At 43.2% G+C, this 21,261-nt stretch overlaps 1 protein-coding gene and 1 long non-coding RNA gene across 2 annotated transcripts in view; both read right to left on the bottom strand.

Moving 5' to 3' along the window:
• Window positions 1-16,184, bottom strand: part of LOC146658377 (uncharacterized) — a 38,357-nt gene extending 22,173 nt beyond the window's left edge. The window contains exon 1 of the long non-coding RNA XR_014913703.1: window positions 15,626-16,184. This is a non-coding gene — a long non-coding RNA (uncharacterized LOC146658377). The remainder of the gene's footprint in view (window positions 1-15,625) is intronic.
• The window catches only part of grik2 (glutamate receptor, ionotropic, kainate 2), a 350,655-nt gene that overhangs the window by 202,891 nt on the left and 126,503 nt on the right, over window positions 1-21,261 (bottom strand). The window lies entirely within an intron of this gene.

Genomic DNA, 21,261 nt, shown 5'->3' with positions numbered 1-21,261 from the left:
ATGATTTTAGAGCTTTTTGGAGGGGTTCTCAAGCGCTAAATTTCATTTAATTTAAAGTAACTATAGTGATAGTAATGTATTTTAATATTATTTTCTGACATGCTTCTCTATTGTTATATTTTGCCAACTTGTTTACTGGACACAATATTGAATATAAAGAGTTTTTATAATGTCCAGTTTTTGATGGGATGTTGTTATAGTGCGGTCCACAGTGAAGCATGTTATCAGTAAATAAGACTTGTGTTACTGTGGCATAAAGACAACAAGGAGGGGGGGAGGGGGTGGAATCGTCCTGCCGAAAACATCTTTTTAACTTACTTTAAAAAATTCTGCTCAACACAACTGAGTCATTAAGATGTGATAACTAAAATGTTCACAATACATTCTGTTTATTATATTGTAATTTGTGATTATTCATTCTGAATTCTTCTTAGACATTGCAAACCAACTAATCAGGTTACCATTAAAGGTTACATTATATGGCGTGCCTTACTAAATTACAAATTGCGAATGTGAAGGTTAATTAATCTGTAATCTGTAGTGGCATACATTTTAAAAGTACCCTTCCCAACTCTGCTAAAAAGCAAATAAAAGTTTTCCTTTGCCTTTTCTTGTTATCACTTGCAGCTGGCTGGTTTAAAGTTCACTCTTAACTAGCTCATTAGCTGCATAAATGTTTGACAAAGAGCTGCAAGATAAGCAAAGTCGTGTTAGCTAGCTGGCTTTCCTGTGATGCTCTTACGCCTCCTTACATTAAAGGCTACTGGTATTGCCGCTGCACAGGCTTCATGAGAAGCAGACTATGCTAACACAAAGTGGTCAGCTGCCAAACATCACAGGACTGCAAAGTCCAATGTAGTATTTAGTATTTAGTATTTAGTATTTATTTATTTATTGTCATTGTCAAGAACAATGAAATTGCGTTTGGGGCTTCCATACAACCCAAAAAAAGAAGAAAATAATAAATACCCCTTAAAACCCAAGTGTACATATTTAACCCAGTGTGACTCCAATGCAATAAGACAATCCTTAGCAATAATGTTCGTAGAAATTCAGACAAAGACCTGAGAAACATGACAAAATACAACAATGCAACCCATTCAATATTATTGTACTGTGAGATATGATATCAGATATGATAGTTATCTATTTAAGAAAGAGGGGGGGGGGGGGGGCAGGAGGGGGAAGAGAATAAAGATATGATGCACCAATGCAGACCAGTTCATTGCTATTAAGAAGTTGGATATGGTTATTGTCCGTGAGAGGGGGGCAGAGAGTTCAGGAGCCTCACAGCCTGTGGATACAGGCTGTTGGCCAGTCTGGATGTTCTGGCCTGTATAGACCTGTACCTTCTCCCTGAGGGCAGCAGATGGAAAAGGTGGCGCGCAGGGTGATGTTGGTCCCGCAGGATACTGTGCACCCTCCTCAGACAGCGAGTGGGGAAGATATTACTGATCTCTGGCAGACTTGTTCCAATAATTCTGCCAGCTTCTTTCACCACCCGCTGGAGTGCTTGCTGATCGGCCTTGGTGCAGCTGGGGAACCACACTAGAAATCCATACGTCAGAACGCTGCTGATGGCACAGTTATAGAAGTTCAACATCAGAGATCTGGGAATGTGTGCGCTCCGCAGTCTCCTCAGGTAGTAGAGGCGCTGTTGGGCCTTCCGTACAACTGAGGTGATATGGTTGCCCCAGGACAGGTCCTCGGTCACAGTTACCCCCAAGAATTTAAAACTGCTCACCCTCTCCACCGCCTCACTGCCAATGAAGAGAGGCAGATGGTTGTTATGGCCCCTCTTCCGGAAATCTACAATGATCTCCTTGGTCTTTTTGGTGTTTAAGACCAAGTTATTGTCGTGGCACCATGACTCTAGTTGTTGCACCTCTGTCCTATAGTTTGTCTCATCATTGTTGGATATAAGTCCGAGCACTGTAGTGTCATCTGCAAACTTAACAATGAGATTGGACGCGCAGGAGGAAATACAGTCATGGGTGAAGAGAGTGTATAGCAGAGGGCTCAGAACACACCCCTGAGGGGCACCGGTGTTGACCACAAGGGTGGAAGAGGTGTTCTTACCCACTCTGACACTCTGTCTACGGTTAGTGAGGAAGTCCACAATCCAGTTGCACAGAGAGGAGTTAAGTCCCAGTTGGTGGAGTTTGGGACGGAGTTTGTATGGCCGGATGGTATTAAAAGCCGAGCTGTAGTCTACAAAGAGGAGCCGTGCATAGGTGTTCCTGTGTTCCAAGTGCTTCAGTAATGTGTGCAGCACTGTGGCGATCGCATCCTCGGTTGACCGGTTCTCCCTGTATGCAAACTGGTGCGAGTCCAGGGATGGTGGAAAAGCAGCTCTGATGTGTTTAATGACCAGTCTCTCCAGGCATTTGGCGGGAATGGGGGTGAGTGCCACAGGTCTGAAATCGTTCAGACATGTGACATTTGACTGTTTTGGGATGGGAACGATGGTTGCTGCTTTGAAACAGGATGGTACCAGTGAACAGGACAACGAGGTGTTATATATAGAGGTGAAGACGTCCGCCAGGTCCGCAGCACAGTCTTTTAGCACCCGGCCCAGCACTCCATCCGGCCCGGCCGCCTTCCTGGTGTTAATGCTCCGGAACACACGCCTCAGCTCATGAGTGCTCAGGACCGGAGCAGGGTCGGTTGAGGGGAGAGGGGACAGGACAGGGTCGATGTTCTCCCTGTCAAAACGGGCATAAAAGAGATTTAGATCCTCAGCCAGAGTAGAACTGTCGGCTGAGGGTGATGGTGTTCTTCTTTTGTAGTCCGTGATAGCCCTGATGCCCTCCCAGACCTGCCTTGGGTTTGTGTTGTTCTCAAACCTGGCCTCGATACGCCTCCTGTGCTGCTGCTTGGCAGTCTTGATGCCTCTTCTCAGGTTGGCCCTGGCAGCACTGTATGCCTCCTGGTCCCCGGATTTGAAAGCGTTGTTCCTTGTTCGAATAAGTTGTTGAACTCCGTGTGTCATCCAGGGTGGATTATTAGGGAACACACGGAATCGTTTCCAAGTTGTTACATTGTCCACACAGAAACAGATGTAGTCCAAGACAGTGGAGGTGTAACTGTCCAATGCGACACGATTGTCAGTGTCCTGCACCTTGAATACATCCCAGTCTGTGCAGTGGAAACAGTCCTGAAGCATCGGAATAGCGTCCTGCGGCCATGTTCTCACGGTTTTGGTTGTAATCCCAGTGCTCTTGATCTTTTGTGTGTATATTGGGTGTAGCAGAAGGGCGAGATGGTCTGACAGACCCAGGTGGGGATAAGCCTGGGCTCTGTACGCATTCGCCATGTTGGTGTACACCTGGTCCAACGTTCTATCTCCTCTGGTAGCACACTTCACATTACGGTGGAAATTGTGAAGTACAGATTTCAGGTCCGCGTGGTTAAAATCCCCAGCCGCAATAAAGACACTGTCCGGGTGTGCTACCAGGCTGTTATTGATGCTGCTGCTCAATTGTGCTAACGCTAGCTTAGCATTAGCATCTGGTGGAATGTAAACAGCGCAGATGTAAACGGCAGAAAATTCCCGAGGGAGATAGAATGGACGGCACTTTAACACCAACAGTTCTACCTCTGTACTGCACAGTTTTTCCGTTACCGTGACGTTCGTGCACCAAAGGTTGTTAATATAGATGCACAGCCCCCCGCCAGTCTTCTTACCCGAGTCCGCAGACCTGTCAGCTCGATAGGCGGTGCGGCCTGCTAGATCGATAGCCGCATCGGGAATGGCGCTGTCCAGCCAGGTTTCAGTGAAAATCATGCACGAACAGTTATTAAAAGTCCGTCGAGTGGCGATCTGCAGTCGTATTTCATCCAGTTTGTAACGGATTGAACGGGCGTTGGAGAGGAATATGATCGGGAGTGGTGGTTTAAACGGACTAGTCTTTAGCCGTGCCCACAGGCCTCCCCGCTTGCCTCTCTTCTGCCTCCGCTCGCAACGTCTCCTCCTGCGGCTTGCTGTTGCGGGTAGCCCCGGGGGTTGCTTAACGATCTCCGGGGGGATGAGATACTCGGATGTTAGTTGAAGATCTCCACGGCTTAGTTGTAGTAGATCATCTCTGTTGTATTGAAGTAACCCCAGACTGTGTGAAATAATACACAGTACCACCAAAAGTGCAAAAGTGTAGGAGCTCCGGGCCGCTGCGTCTGTGCGCGCCGCCATCTTAAATCTTAAATAGATTCAAGCAAAAGCACCACTGGGTCTGTTAATGTTTGGATCGAGGGTTTAAAGAGGTTTTTGGTCGGTGGAGGAACCCTCTCAGGTGTAGCCGTGCAGGATGGGGAAAAATCACTTTGAAATAAGTCTCATAACTTGTCTAGTGAGCTCCAGAGATTTTTTTCCCTTTTTGTTCAGGTTGTGATCAGCTGACCTGTACTGCCGCCCCAATACTCACTCACTCATTTTTGTGTTGCAACACCAAAACCCAGTATGCACTGGTGAAACTTGGCCCTCAGTAGTTACTCAAGTAAGAGTTTTTACCTGGTGCGGAGGACATGAATGTCAAAGGATATCATTGTGTATCACACTGAGATGTCAGATGTGTCAACAAAAGAGTAGTATTTAATGCTTTGTGAATGAGAACAAACTGTATGTATATTACTTTCCAACCCTGTATCCTTCTGGTGTGAGAATGCTGCTGAAAGCTTAAAGAAACAAAGAAAAAAATAACCATTATTTTGTTTGAGCTCACTCACAGCAACACAAATGAGTTTTTAGCCTTTAAGACCCCAACGTTGTCAGGCATACTAATGGCTGGGCCCTGAATGGACTGTAGACATGACTATGAGCAAAACTCTGCCATATTGCTTTAGAAGCAGAATGCACTGTCCCGTAACTAAGACACATTGTCAGGAGGACTAATAGACTTAACACTCAAGTGAATCTGATGAGTTTTTCCCAGCAAGTAGATAATGACCAGGCAATGGAATACAATGGATTCTGCTATAAGGACCCTTGCAGCAATTCTTTGTACTACTGCAAACTCTCTTTGTGGGGAAAGACATGACGTTGGCAGGGTGCGCACTGTGCAATGAGAGGAGTTTCAGATTAGCCGTAGGCTTTAATGAACCACTATACTTTTTGTACTGAGACCATCCTTTGCTATGCTGAGAACAGTAAGCCAGTACAAACATGTCACAGCAGTCATTTCTAAGAATCCATGGCTCAGGAGAGTTGTGGCAAACAGGACAAAGATGAGCTCATTTATCTGGCTTGAAAACAATTTGCCATTATATGAATATAGAATTAGTTTGTAGTGTTTCTCAAATCTATTACTTGTTTCCTTAAGGAAGCCAGTGTTTTTCCAACACTGTAAGTCTCAAACCTCTGCTCCATGCATTAGACTACAACTTCACATGAAAAGCAAGATTGCAAAATTGGCAACATATCTGATGATGGCTCATGGGGTAAGGGATACACTAATATTGTATGCCAATTCTATAAACTAAAGTTAAAACACAACCAATCATAATATGCATATTATACGCCAATCAGCCATAATTACCACCTGCCTAATATTACATTGGGTCCCCTTTTTCTGCAAAACCATCTCTGACCCATCAAAGCATGAACTCCTCTAGACCGCTGAAGGTGGTATCTGGCACCAAGATATTAGCAGCAGATGTCCAGCACATTGCTCAGAGTTAACGTGTTCCATACAGGAAAAATGGGCAACTGTAAGGGTTTGAGTGACACTGTCAAGGCTCCAAATTGTGAGCCTTGTCAGAGCATGCTCAGAGCACCTACCCACATAGCAAGCAAGTCTGGCCCGGATCTGGTGTCAAGCCGGCACTGCTGGCTGACTTCTGGCATGACAAGACGTATGTCATCCAGATATGGACCAGGCGCGGCATAGATGGCACCATCTATGTGATGGCATGCCATTATCTGGCTCATTTGTCTTTTAGGTTATGTGGCCCAGGCTCATAAAAAACTGGTCTGGCCCGGATCAGGCATCAAGCTGGCACTTTTGACTGACTGGTGTCATGGCAGGGCGTATGCCAACCAGTTGTGGGCCAGGTCTGGCAATGATGGCACTATTTATGTTCCTATTTTCCTATTTTAGTTAGAAGACCCAAATTCCATGTTGCAATACTATACTGCTATGGTAGCCAACGTTTCAAATGCAGATTTGACAGGTTTGTGATTGTACACTTTATCCAAAACCTAGTGAGGGTTTACTCAGGTTTACCACTGGGTGGCTGTAGCTCCGGAGGTAGAGCAGGTCACCTACTGATCAGAAGGTTAGTGGTTTGATCCTTGCATGTTGATAGTGTGAATGTGTATGAATGTGGTTAGGAAATACTCAGTTTAGAGAAAGTGGGTGAATGTTGTATAGAGCACAAGAATCAGTCCATTCCGTGTCTGATCAGAGTTTCATCATGTTGCTTTTGTACTATTACATTCCGGCACATGTTGTTATTACATGGCCTGATTGAGGTACACATTAGGCTGACATCTGGGGCCAGAGCTGAAACTGTTCTGGGCCATCACAGGGCCAGCAGTGTGTCTGCAACTGGCCTTGTGCTGGCCCATGTGTGGGCCACCACTGGCAAAAAAGATCTGGGCCACCAAAGGGCCGTCATTCTTTGTGGTATGTTAGCCATGAGTAAGCACTTTGTGTGGGCCAGGTCCGGGCCAAACCAATTTTGCTATGTGGGTAGTCAAAACATCTCCTAAACTGCAATGTTTGTCACGTGGCTGCAGTGGTTAATATCTGTCAAAAGTGGTCCAAGGTAAAAACAGTGGTGAACCACTGACAGGCTCAGGGGTGGCCAAGGCCCACTGATGCACATGGGGAGCAAAGGCTGGCCCATGTGGTCCAATCGAACAGATGAGCTACAACTTTGGTTCATATGGCTTGGTTTTGTTACTCGTCTGCCTCCTTCAGCAATAAGGATATTTGTAATAAAAGTAGCCTATTTCCAGTTCTGGAGGCCAGAATCTATAAATTGGAGACTTGGCTGCCCTTCAAAAAACTCGCAGCTAGCCAGGCCCCTGTAGCCGGTGAAGCTTAAGGTAGGGTAGGTTTAAGGTTTCAGACAGGAAAACAGGATGGCTGGGTGACGGTGAAGAGGAAGCACAGTCTTAAATAGAAGCCCCAGGTTCATGTGTCTAACAATTTTTCAGGTGACACTGAGGTGTGTTGGTGCTGGTGTGACTAGTAGTGGTGGGCGGATCGATCCAAATATCGATAGCATCAATCCCAAGTCGGGATCGGTATCGGATCGATACTAACCTGGTTAGATCGATTCTTTACTTTGAGTTCTGCTTGTTTGCTATGCTGTGCTTTTGGCAAAAACAGCCAGGTCGCTGGACTTGCCGCTCCTGTGTCAGCGGAGAAAAGGCACATTTTGCCCCCCCCTCCTTTCGGTGTTTCGGTGTTGCGCTGACACGTCATGTGACTTAGACACTTTGGGGGTTATTAAGTTGTTTACATATTAATTATGTCTCCGGTTCTGTTCATAATTTTTATGGACAGGATTTCTAGGCGCAGCCAAGTGGTGGAGGGCTTTCGCTTTGGTGGCCTCAGAATCTCATCTCTGATTTTTGCGGATGATGTGGTTCTGTTGGCTTCATCGGGTGAGGGCCTCCAGCTCGCACTGGAACGGTTCGCAGCCGAGTGTGAAGCAGCGGGAATGAGGATCAGCACCTCCAAATCTGCGGCCATGGTTCTCAGCCAGAAAAGGGTGGAGTGCCCACTCCGGGTCGGGGATGAGTTCCTGCCCCAAGTGGAGGAGTTCAAGTATCTCGGGGTCTTGTTTGCGAGTGATGGGAGAAGGGAGCCGGAGATCGACAGACGGATTGGGGCTGCAGCTGCAGTAATGCAGACGCTGCACCGGTCCGTCGTGGTGAAGAGGGAGCTGAGTGTAAAAGCGAAGCTCTCAATTTACCGGTCGATCTACGTCCCTACCCTCACCTATGGCCACAAGCTGTGGGTAGTGACCGAAAGAACGAGATCGCGGATACAAGCGGCAGAAATGAGCTTCCTCCGAAGGGTGGCTGGCCTCTCCCTTAGAGATAGGGTGAGAATTTCGGCCATCCGGGAGGGGCTCAGAGTAGAGCAGCTGCTGCTCCACATCGAAAGGAGCCAGCTGAGGTGGTTCGGGCATCTGACAAGGATGCCCCCTGGGCGCCTCCTGGGTGAGGTGTTCCAGGCATGTCCCACCGGGAGGAGGCCACGGGACAGACCCAGGACACGCTGGAGAGATTATATCTCTCGGCTGGCCTGGGAACGCCTTGGTATTCCCCCGGATAAGCTGGAGGAGGTGGCTGGGGAGAGGGAGGTCTGGGCCTCTTTGCTTAGGCTGCTGCCCCCGCGACCCGACCTCGGATAAAGCGGATGAAGATGGATGGATGGATGGATGGACATATTAATTATATTTTTACCAATTGTTTTTGTTGTTGAGAATTTTAATTGTAATTTTTTATTATAGTTTATCAACAGTATTTGTTTTAATTTGTTTACTGGTTTGCAGGGGAGGCATGATTGTAGATGCAGTGAAGGTGAGTCCATCTCACCTGCAGCAGCATCGCAGACCACGGCCGCCAGAATAATAAAGCATTTTTTATTTAATTATAAATAAATTATTTATCCTAATTATGTCCTGGGTTTTAAGTAATTAATAATACAAAAGGAAAAATCCCAAAAAACACTTAAGGCCATGAAAATTAATTGCGATTTAGCAATTCAATGAGGCATCCACCTTATTTATTGAAAAGTATCGGTATCGGTATTGGTATTGGCGATACTGGCCCGTATTTACTTGGTATCGGATCGATACCAAAATATGCAGTATCGCACACCACTAGTGACTAGGCTGAATTACACTTTGCTACAACTGGCCTGTCCAAAAATCAGATTACCCTGTGTTGTGTAATAAATAATGGATACGTGCTTATCTCTTATTGATGCTATTTATTACCTGGATAAGAAGAGAATATATGTACTGGTCAGGCAGATTGGCTCATTACAGGTGGCTCAAACACAGCACACTACAAAATGAATAGCATGTTATAATAGCACAGCAGCTTGCTATCTAAGCTAGCCAGTGTACAATACTATTATGTGACTGTTTTAGTACTTGGCATTTGCAACTACTTTTCTTATTGACAGTCATACAATATACAGGGGTCATATTCTCCATATAGAAATAGCACAAATACCAATACATAATGATCATGCACAATGCGGATCTATAAGCACATCTCAGTAGATCAAGCTTTTCCCTCGTAACCTGGCAATGCTTTAATGCTACCACTGGCATTTATCCACTGCCTGTGAGAGAGGGCGCCATTGAGCCAATAACCATCATAATGTACAAATACATTGTGGTCAACATGGCAAGTGGAATTTCATAAAACATAAACACTGTTACACTGGCTAAGGGTAAATATACATTCAGTAAAAATATAATTCACATCAACAGTAATGACACCCAGTTATGTCAGTTGGATCACTGGTCACTAAAATCAATATTGAATGGTGTATAACTCAGGTCACCTCGCCAATCGGACCAGGAGTAACATGTTTAGCCGCATGTTCTCCTTAAATTGCTGGCTGTCTGAGTGGTGTCCAAAGAACAATGTGGGCTTCATAGATAATTGGCAAACCTGGAGGAAACCTGGTCTTGTTAGGAAAGATGGCACCCATCCCACTTTGGATGGAGCAGCTCTCATTTCTAGGAATCTGGCCAAATTTATGAAAGAAAAAATTCAATTAAAAGAGTTACAGCCTGTTATTGTCCCAAACCCCATCCCCGTAGAGACTGTGTCAGCTCTCAAACAGGCAAAAAACAAAAACCCAACAAAAAACCACCTAAACATAAAAAATCAAAGAAAGAACAATACAGTATCCACATCTGAACCAAAGAGTAAAACAGTGAAATGTGGATTATTAAACATTAATAATAATAATGGATTGCATTTATATAGCGCTTTTCAGGACCCCTCAAAGCGCTTTACAATGCCACTATTCATTCACTCTCACATTCATACACTGGTGAAGGCAAGCTACAGTTGTAGCCACAGCTGCCCTGGGGCAGACTGACAGAAGCGAGGCTGCCATATTGCGCCATCGGCCCCTCTGGCCAACAACAGTAGGCGGTAGGTAAAGTGTTTTGCCCAAGGACACAACGACCGAGACTGTCCGAACCGGGGCTCGAACCGGCAATCTTCCGATTACAAGACGAACACCCAACTCTTGAGCTACGATCGCCCCCATTAGGTCTCTCTCCTTCAACTCTCTGTTAGTACATAACTTAATAATTGATCAACAAATGGATTTTGCACAGGCCGATTTTGCACAAAGCACAGGCCGCGGGAGCGGTGTGGCAGCAATTTTTCACACCAGCTAATTAATCAACCAAAGACCCAGACAGACTTTGAATTCATTTGAAAGCCTGATGCTTAGCCTTGTCCACCCCAGCAGTGAAACTCAAAAAACAGTTCTATTTGTTATCATCTATCGTCCACCTGGGCCTTACACAGAGTTTCTGTCTGATTTCTCAGACTTTTTATCTCACTCAGAAAGATGGTTCTTTAACAGTGTTTCCTGAAAACCCTCTCCTCTCTCATCATTTCCTTGTAACATTTACATTTACAATAATTGATTACACAGCAGTGGAGAGTAGACTTCATCACAGTAGATGTCTTTCTGAAAGCGCTGTAACTAAGTTTAAGAATATAATCCACCCACTGTTATCATCTTCAATGCCCTGTACCAACATAGAGCAGAGCAGCTATCTGAACGCTACCCCAACAGAGGTCGATCATCTTGTTAATAATTTTACCTCCTCACTACGTACGACTCTGGATACTGTAGCTCCTGTGAAAACTAAGGTCTCAAATCAGAAGTACCTGACTCCGTGGTATAATTCTCAAACACGTACCCTAAAGCAGATGACTTGTAAGCTGGAGAGGAAATGGCGTGTCACAAATTTAGAAGATTATCATTTAGCCTCGAGAAATTGTTTGTTGCTTTTATAAGCATATTGTGAGAGCAATATGCTTATAAATGCTGCAGGCCTACTTGTTGTTCCTAGAGTATTTAAAAGTAGAATGGGAGGCAGAGCCTTCAGTTTTCAGGCCCCTCTTCTGTGGAACCAGCTTCCAGTTTGGATTCAGGAGACAGACACTATCTCTACTTTCAAGATTAGGCTTCAAACTTTCCTTTTTGCTAAAGCATATAGTTAGGGCTGGACCAGGTGACCCTGACTCCTCCCTTAGTTATGCTGCAGTAGGCGTAGGCTGCCGGGGGATTCCCATGATGCATTGAGTTTTTCCTTTCCAGTCACCTTTCTCACTCACTATGTATTAACAGACCTCTCTGCATTGAATCATATCTGTTATTAACCTCTGTCTCTCTTCCACAGCATGTCTTTTATCCTGTCTTCCTTCTCTCACCCCAACCGGTCGCAGCAGATGGCCCCGCCCCTCCCTGAGCCTGGTTCTGTCTGAGGTTTTTCCTTCCCACTGTCGCGAAAGTGCTTCCTCATAGGGGGTCATATGGTTGTTGGGCTTTTCTCTGTATGTATTATTGTAGGATACTGTACAAAATGAAGCGCCTTGAGGCAACTGTCATTGTGATTTGTTGCTGTGTAAAACAACTGAGTTGTTTTACACAGCAACAAAATTCACGCTTCGGTTCGATACTTTGGTGTCACGGTTCGATATTTTTTCGATACAAAAAAATGTTCATGCTTTTTTAATTTGTCATTTAATAAAATTATAAAATAAATAAATCTATCTGATGGAGGAATCACTCATCTTTGGAAAAGAGAGTTTATTACAGAGAAATGGCTCTTTCCAAAATAAAAGCTATACTATACGTTTCTTCTGGGCTATATTCTCAGCAGCATATTAAACATATCAGGTCCCCATAGGGAGAATCATGTGCTAACGGCTGTCTAAATGACTCGGGTAAAGTTTGTAGCATGCGTGCTTGTCGGAGTAAATGTGCAGTCATATTCGTTGTGTTCCCACTAGTGCTGTCAATCTGAAATGACGTTAACGCCACAACACGGCAAATCTCCGTTAATGAGCTACCGCGGATCGCCCCGTGTGTGGAGCTGGATGGCGTCAACACGTTAACGAGCAAACTGTGCTCACGCACTAGTTCCCACCCATGTAATTGAGCATTGCGTGGCACATCCAACATACTGTTTTACTTTAGTCCATGACGCGCTTACCTTCAGGGTCATACGTCACATGAAAACCAAAATAGTTCCAAACGCCAGATCTGAATGAGGGTGGGGGAGGTTAAATTTGCCATGTTGCAATGAGCTTAGCTTCTGTCTCATTAGCTTGTGCTGCGCTCAGTGGATCTGCGCTTGACAGTGCAGCCTAGGCGGAGTAGTCGAACGCAGATCCACTGAGCTCTCAACACAGACAGCATCGTCAGAAGAAAAGTTGATGAAATAAATTAAACATTTTGTATTGTTCGATACATATACGTACCGAACCGAAAGCACTGTATCAAACGGTTCAATATCAATACGAATATCATTGCACCCCTAATATATATATATCTATATATATATCTATATATATCTATCTATATATCTATATATAGATAGATAGATAGATAGATAGATAGATAGATAGATAGATAGATAGATAGATAGATAGATAGATAGATAGATAGATAGATAGATAGATAGTTTATACAGCCATCTGTAAAACATGGTTGTGTCATGGTTTGGGTTGGCTTTGGTCAGTAATGTTGGGGTTCTTGTTAAAACTGATGGACTTATGAATACGGGAAAAGAACTTCAGATTTTGATCCATGATGTAATATCATTTGGAAAGCATGTGATTGGCATTCTCTGACATGGCAGTGATCCCAAACACATTGCAAGTGCAGTGAAATCATACCTAGATAGAAAAGCACACAAATAAACACTGTCAGTGATGGATTAACCACCACAGGGGGGCTGATATTAAAAACGAGCTCTGGAATGTGCTTAAAGAAGTCTGGAGAACCATTCTTGAAGATTACTTACTAAGCGATTACAAGACAGTTTGTCTAAGAGAGTTTAAGTTGTGTTAAAGAATGAAAGTGTTTATATCAAAGACTGACTTTCAAGCTAAAACCTATTTTTGTAACACATATTGTTCAATAAGTTTTCAATAAATTGCAGCATGTATTTTAATTTTTTTCTAAATAATAAAAATCTCAAATTTTGCACAGAAATGTACACTGATAGAAAAGCACATCTGTTGGAAAAACAAAGAAAAATATGTGTGTGCATATGTGTATGGCTGGGCCTGGGCTTGTTGAGCCTTGGCCCCTGTGGTACCTGGCCATGGAGTGGCGGGCCAAGTGCCTCCCTATTGCTCCCAGGTAGACGCTGCTGCCCCTAATACTGTTCTGTCGTGCTCGTTGACCCACTCCCTTGGTGATACGGGGTGGCTTATCGGATGTCGCTGAGATGTGTGGCCTCAGGTACTCTTGGGGAGCTGTGGATAGCCTGGATCTCCTTGATGACACCTCCCCCCTCTGAGAGTGTGGACGCTTCATCTCTGCTCTCTAAATGCTTTGCTTCTTTTATTGATTTTTACCGATTTTTATGCTGATTTTTTCCCTTTTTTCCGTATGAGCTTACCTGTGATAGCTTCTGGACACTTATAGATCATTAGGACTAAAGTGTTCTTAACAGAAACAGCAACATTTTTATAGTTACCTTATCCTCAGCGCTCCGTGTGTCTGTGGCCTAGACACAGCTGAAGCCTGATTACAGCGTCTGGGCACCGAGCAGCCTCAATAGCCTAGAAAGGTGCTAACCGCTAGGCTAACTAGCAACAAGATGCCTTCCCTCTCCACAGATGACTACCACAGCCTCCTGCAGAAGATTGCAGCACTGGAGACAAAAATTCATCGCTTAGAAGTAAACGTGGAGGTAAATGGACTGTGTGGAAATGAAACAACCTTGCCTTTGACTCAAAACAATGGCGATGAGCAAGCTAGTACACAGCTAAGGAGCACAGATAACATGACCAAGAAAGTAGACTCTGTGCATTATTATAAATCCTCAAGTGATAATCCCCCCTTGGACTGTCTTGGTGCAAAACCAAGACATAAATCATGTCTCCTGGAAGGGGGAGGACGTACCACAGGCAGGGCACAGCGAGCTGAAATCTCTGAAACCGACTGGCCTTCACTTCCTACGAGACAGAGAAGCTCTTCTACCCCTGTATACGGGAGGAAACAGGACTGGACAACCGTGAATAGGAAGGTTAACAACAAACCTCCAAAACAACTGAATCTGAAACTGCAGAACAGATTTGCTCCACTATCAAAGGACCCTGGATCTATATCAGACAACAGAAGTAAGGTCTGAAAATCCACGGGGAAAGCTAAAGACTAGGCCTGAAACGCTGATTGTGGGTGACTCTGCCGTAAAGGATGTACAAAGCATGTGCGGTAAGAACACTAAAGTCCTCTGCTTTCCTAACGATATGGTCAACAACCTGAAGGAGAGAATTCTTCAAATTGCAGATGAATATCCAACTGTGACAAACATTGTCCTGCATACAGGGTCAAACGATGTGTCCAAACAACAATTGGAGGTTCTGAAACGGGACTTTATTGGATTATTAAACACTGTAAACTCTCTGAATGCAGCTGTATTCATCAGTGGGCCTGTACCGCCGGTCAGAGGAGGAGACGAGAGATTCAGCAGGCTGTTTACACTGAATAAATGGCTTATATCAGCATGTGCTGACCACTCAGTGCATTTTATCAACAACTTTAATATTTTTTGGGAACGCAGGCATCTGTTTAAAGCAAATGGATTTAATTTTAACAAGTCAGGGGTGAAACTGTTCACCTCCAACTTGTTTTATTCCATACGTCATCCATCTGTGCTTGGTGCCAAGGCTGAGATAAACGAGGAGTTATCTCATAAAGAGGAACAAACAGTACTCCAAGAACAGACAAAGCCCAGCAGAAACCTTGAGGAGGAGCTCCATCTGCCCCCACCCGGGATGAGCCTCAGAAAGGAGAGACATCTGAGGCAAGAAGAGGCAAGAAGAGGGGTCCCTATTTGCCTCCAACTCTCTCAACAACACCAACGACCAGGACCAGGATCTTCCCCAGTCCCCCAAACCCCTGACAGGCCATCACCCCCATCACCCTCCTCCCCCTCCCTTTCTCCCTCCTCCCCACACCTGAAATTCACTGAAGAGATGATGGAGCGGGTCAATGCTGGGCTCAGATCTACCCCCCGGCCCAATCCCTCTTTGTCCCCCATAAACCCCCCACCAGAGCAGCCAAAGGTTCGCCATCGAGCCCCACCCTCAACAGAGCAATCGAAGTCACATTGCCCAGCCTCGCCCCCCTTAGTTCCTCCTTACCACCTTCATGCCCTGTCTCCACAGTCTGATGTGTGATGTGTGGAGGGTCCGGGCTGTGAGGATTATGGCAGTGATGACTTTTCCCAGGAGAAGCTGGGACCCTGTTTACTAGAAGGTTTTAAAATCTCTGTACTTTTAGGTGACAGGAGACATGTGGCCTGGTCAAAACACAGAGAGCTGCACTCTAAAAGATCTTTAAATATAGTAAACATACCTCGTGTGCCACAGACTGCTCCCAAACACGAGGGGACAAGTAATACCTCTAAAACACTTAAGTTGGCTTTATTAAACGTTAGATCTTTAGCTGGGAAAACATTTTTAATTAATGATTTAATCACTGAGCACAGCCTTGATTTTATGTTTTTAACTGAAACTTGGTTGGACCAAAGTAACAGTGGAGCTGTTCTCATCGAGACGACCCCTCCTAACTACAGTTTTATCAGTGAGGCCAGGGTGAGCAGGAGAGGAGGAGGGGTCGCTGTCTTATTTAATGAATCATTTCAATGTAAGCAGCTATCTCCTGGAAGTTTTCAGTCTTTTGAATATGTGGCTTTACAGCTGAAGGCCCCATCCAAAGTTGTGTTTCTTAATGTTTACAGGCCTCCCAAATACTGCACAGACTTTTTTAATGACCTCAGTGAACTGCTGTCTGTGATCTGTGTTGATTTCGACTGTGTAATTATTGTTGGGGATTTTAACATCCATGTGGACAACCCTCAGGACAAAGGGACTAAAGACCTGAGTAGCACTCAGCATGTAACAGAGGCCACACATAATAGAGGACACACTCTTGACCTACTGATCTCCAAGGGCCTGAGCATTTCAAAGGTTACTTTGTCTGATGTGGGCGTGTCTGATCATTACTGTGTTTTCTTTGAAAGTAAAATCTCAGCCCACACAAATATATCAACAGCAGTGATCACAAAACGGTGTATAACTGAAGACAGTAGTGAGATCTTTAACCAGGTCTTCCTATTAACACCTGACCTGTCCAAAGGTTCAGTCAATGAGCTCGTCAATAGCTTCAATGCTAACATGTTAAATGTAATGGACACTATTGCCCCCATTAAGGTGAAGGTTATCTCTGGAAGGAAAAATTCTCCATGGAGAAACTCCACACTAGTGAAAAATGAAAAAAGAGAGTGTAGGAAAGCTGAGCGCAGATGGAGAAAAACAAACCTCCAGGTTCATTATGACATCTATAAAGAGAAACTTCACAATTATAATTTACAACTGAGGAATGCAAGGAGGTCCTACTTCTCTGACATCATCACTAAAAACAGCCATAATGCTCGGGTCTTATTTTCTACAGTTGACAGGCTAACAAACCCTCCTGTGCCAGTGGCAGCTGAACTTCATTCAACCATGGCCTGCAATGACTTTGCCAAATTCTTCACAGACAAAATCCAAAAGATTAGACAAGCAGTTGGTACATCAACAGCAGATCCAGGATATGTACTGTGTCCACCAAAAAACTGTTTAAACACCATCAAACAGTTTCACCCGATTAACAGCAAAGACCTGGAGGACATCTTAGGTCAACTGAACTCCTCTTCTTGCTGTTTAGATGTCCTGCCAACAAGTTTTTTCAAAAAGGTCTCAAAGACTTTAGAGTCAGACCTGTTACAGATCGTCAACTTTTCTTTATTATCAGGTGTGTTTCCAGAATCACTAAAAACTGCTGTAATCAAACCTATACTGAAAAAGGACAATCTTGACAAGACACAAATGAAAAACTACAGGCCGATCTCAAATCTCCCATTTTTAAGTAAGATCATTGAAAAAGCAGTTTCTCAACAGCTCAGTTACTTCTTAAAACAGAATAACTGCTATGATGCCTTCCAGTCAGGTTTTAGACAGAACCACAGCACTGAAACCGCTCTGACCAAAGTGTTTAATGACATATGTCTGAATACAGACAGTGGAAAAATGTCAGTCCTAGTTTTACTGGATCTCAGTGCAGCATTTGATACAGTTGACCACAACATATTACTCAAACGACTGGAGAACTGGGCAGGTCTTTCAGGAACTGTACTAAACTGGTTCAAAACATACTTAGAAAACAGGAAATACTTTGTATCAATAGGTAACTTCACATCTGAGCAGACAAGCATCACATGTGGAGTTCCCCAAGGTTCCATCTTGGGACCCCTCTGTTTAACATTTACATGCTCCCACTGGCACAGATTATAAAGAACAACAAAATAAACTACCACAGCTATGCAGATGACACACAAATATATATCACAATGTCACCAGGAGACCGAGGCCCTGTACAGGCTCTTGGTAAATGCATTGAGGAAATTAATGACTGGTTGTGCCACAATTTTCTCCAACTAAACAAAAACAAAACTGAGGTAATAGTCTTTGGCGCCAAAGAAAAACGATTACAGGTCACCAGAGAACTTCAATCTATACATCTAAAAACCACAAACCAGGCGAGAAATTTGGGTGTAGTGATGGATGCAGACCTAAACTTAGAAAAACACATTAAGACAATAACAAAGTCAGCTTACTATCACCTCAAGAATATTTCAAGGATAAAAGATCTGATGTCTCAACAGGACCTGGAAAAACTAGTCCATGCATTCATCTTTAGTAGGCTTGATTACTGTAACAGCATCTTTACAGGTCTACCTAAAAAATCAGTCAGACAACTACAGCTCATTCAGAACTCTGCTGCTCGAGTCCTCACTAAGACCAAAAAAGTGGACCACATCAGTCCAGCTCTGAGGTCCTTACACTGGCTGCCTGTCCGTCAGAGGATAGACTTTAAAGTTCTGATGCTGGTCTATAAAGCTCTGAATGGTTTAGGACCAAAATACATCAATGACCTCCTTACCCAGTATGAACCTTCCAGATCCCTCAGGTGATCTGGATCCGGTCTTTTATCAGTTCCCAGAGTCAGAACCAGACACGGAGAAGCTGCATTCAGCTTTTATGCTCCTTATATCTGGAACAAACTCCCAGAAAGCCTCAGATCAGCTGAAACACTCAGTTTATTTAAATCCAGGTTGAAGACTCACCTGTTCTCAGCTGCATTTGAATAAAGCACCAAATCCACACTTTTAAGCTTAAATTTCAAAACTTACACTAACTACTGATCTTATCTATTTCTGATTTTATCTGTTTTGATTTTATATACTGTTTTGTTTGTTTGTTTGTTTGTTAAGTGGGTTTAGAGCTCTGGGTAGCTCCCCAACTGGGTCTAGACTGGGTCTAGAGAGTATTTTAAATTCAGGGAATTTAAAATAGAAAGTAGCTCGTCCACAGAAGGACTGGTAGCTCCCCTTACGATAAAGGTTCAGATTGTGCGAACAGGTGTGAAATGTGTGTATTTAGTTTGTTTGTTTGTTTGCTTGTTTTAATCAATTTTAAATCATGCTTTTTATTTGTTTTTGTTTCTAATGTCTCTGTAAAGCACTTTGAATCACCTTGTTTTTGAATTGTGCTATACAAATAAATTTGCCTTGCCTTGCCTTGCCTTGATGTACCTCTGTCTGACTCCGGCTGCTCCGGCCTCATTATCGAGTACATTTCGTGTCAAAGACACACTCACACTCTCTCTCGCTCACACCACAAGAAGATTGTTGATTTATGTATCTGTGCATATTTTAATGTTCCAGTTTGTTTTTTCTGGTGCAGCAGTCATTGATACATCATATATTTCTATTTGTACAATATCCTTTTATATCCTGTTTGTGTTTATATAACACAAGTAGAACAGGAGCCTTCAGAGAATTTATAGAGTTGATCTTGGAAAAGCAAAATGTGTTTGGCACAACAGTGCATTCAGGTCATAATTCTTATATATCATTAGTATATAATAATAATCTTTTTCTTGAAATGACAACATGACAGAGAAGTCACCCAAACAATACTTCAAAAACAAATAGATCAGCTGAGTGTCTCTTTAAATGCCATCTGAAACTGCAGGTGACTGCTGAAATGCTCATAATGCTGATGTAGAAACTGCACAAATGGAAGACCCGATTACATTATTTGAAATAATGTGTTTGCAGATAATTGTGTTGATAACAGACTAGTGCTATAAACATTGCAGTAAAGTTTGTAGCAGCCTGTAGCCCAAAATGATGAATGTGACAGTCTTTATAGTCCACAGTGTTATTTTCCTGTTCCACATAATAACATGTTATTACTAATTTAGTTTCCCTTATATTGGAGCTCTGAGCTCAATCACTTTGCATCACTCTGACAATGACGGTGTCTCAGGTATTCTGCAGCCCAAAAGGTTAACCATGTTGCACTTGGTAATTCTATTGTTTGAAAACTTGTTTGGTGATATATTCTGGAAACTGAAATAATAACAGTTTATTCAAAAGTTTGATATTTAAACTTGTTATTAAATGTTTTTAATAGCAAAAGAATGTTTATTTTTTTGTTACTCATTTTTTCAGCTTAATGTTAATTTCACAGTGTAGTGGCTAAAGCATAACAATAAAAAGACTGCATTCATAAAGCACTCCTATACTCTTATTTACCACTTAGCACTTAATATTACACATTCACCGATTCCCACACAGCCCTGCACAAAGGGGCAGTCACTGGGTTTAACAGTATTGTGTAAGAACACACCAATGTGCAAACTGGAAGAAGACCCCGGTAACCCACCAACATCCCAACTGGTGGGTGTTGACCAGTGCTAAAGGTCTTCTTTCAAAAACTTGATGAACTGACGCCCAGTACACATTAAATATTTTGAACTTTGAATCATGTAGAGCTTATCTTCTGTCCAGAGAAGAACTAAAATATGAAACTGGATTTTCTTTTCTTTGTGTCTCAAGCCAAATTAACATACTATCTCAAGAAGCAGAGATAAACTAACACTCCCAAGGGTTTATTTCCTCACTTTTTAAAAGCTTGACAGATAATTCCAAAGCCATCTCTTATTTTGAAGGGTAAAGATAATTGCTATGTTTCAACACTATTGTCACATGACATGACTGCTTCAAATGGAAGATAAACAGTAGTAAGAGTAATAAATAAACAAGAAAACGTAATGAATGAACTGCACAGACACAATTTCATGATGAATCATACTGGCAACTGGCACATTTGAGCTAAGTAGCCCATCAGAGAATTCTGACCTTAAAACCATTAAACATCATGCAAAGTTTAACAGTACATCAAATCTAGTTTTTTTTTTTTTTTACTTTTCTTTTGCTCAGCTAAAGGAAGACAAACATATACTCACCCACTAAAATCTAATTCTTTATAAATAAGTACAATACAACATGACTCACTTTTTCATCAAATTGTGAAAACTGTGAAACTTCAGATACTGCTGTGGGATTAATATCCACATTTAGTAAGATCTGAGAGAAGGAAGTACACTTGATCTCAGAGTCTTTGAAAACCAAACAGCAAACTTGGTACAGGAATTTAAAAAAAAAAATCTCTTACAGTCCCAGATAGGCTGGTCAGACAAAGAAAGGTCCGTGTCCATTGTTAGCCTACGTCAAAGAGCTGACCAATAAAGACAAAACATTCCATGTTTTATGCATTGTTTGCATGCGAAAAGACAAGTCTCATACTAGGCTCATTCAAAGGATGAAATCCAACATTTCTCTTAACAGGGTAGCTGTGGTTCAGGAGGTAGAGACTGAAGAAGAAGAACGCTTCTCCCACTGAAAACGCTACGACCAGATGATCAGAATCAACCTTTTGGGACTCAGGAGGTAGAGTTTGGTTTGTGTTACATGGACTGTTATCTCGCGGGTGGGGAAGGAGCCAGAGCTGGTGTGTGAGATTGGGAAATGCCAACTACATATAGTCAGCCTTCGAGCTCGGGCTCTGGAACCAGTTTTCTGGAGATGGGTTGGAACCCGTTCCACCGTAAGCCTGGAGAATGCTCCACC

This window comes from Rhamphochromis longiceps, linkage group LG11 (assembly GCF_057381845.1).
Source record: "Rhamphochromis longiceps isolate RC_006_pf linkage group LG11, R_longiceps_female_GT1.1, whole genome shotgun sequence".
Taxonomy (NCBI): domain Eukaryota; kingdom Metazoa; phylum Chordata; class Actinopteri; order Cichliformes; family Cichlidae; genus Rhamphochromis; species Rhamphochromis longiceps.
Note: the sequence above shows the minus strand (reverse complement) of the source record. Positions and strands in the feature narration are given on the sequence as shown.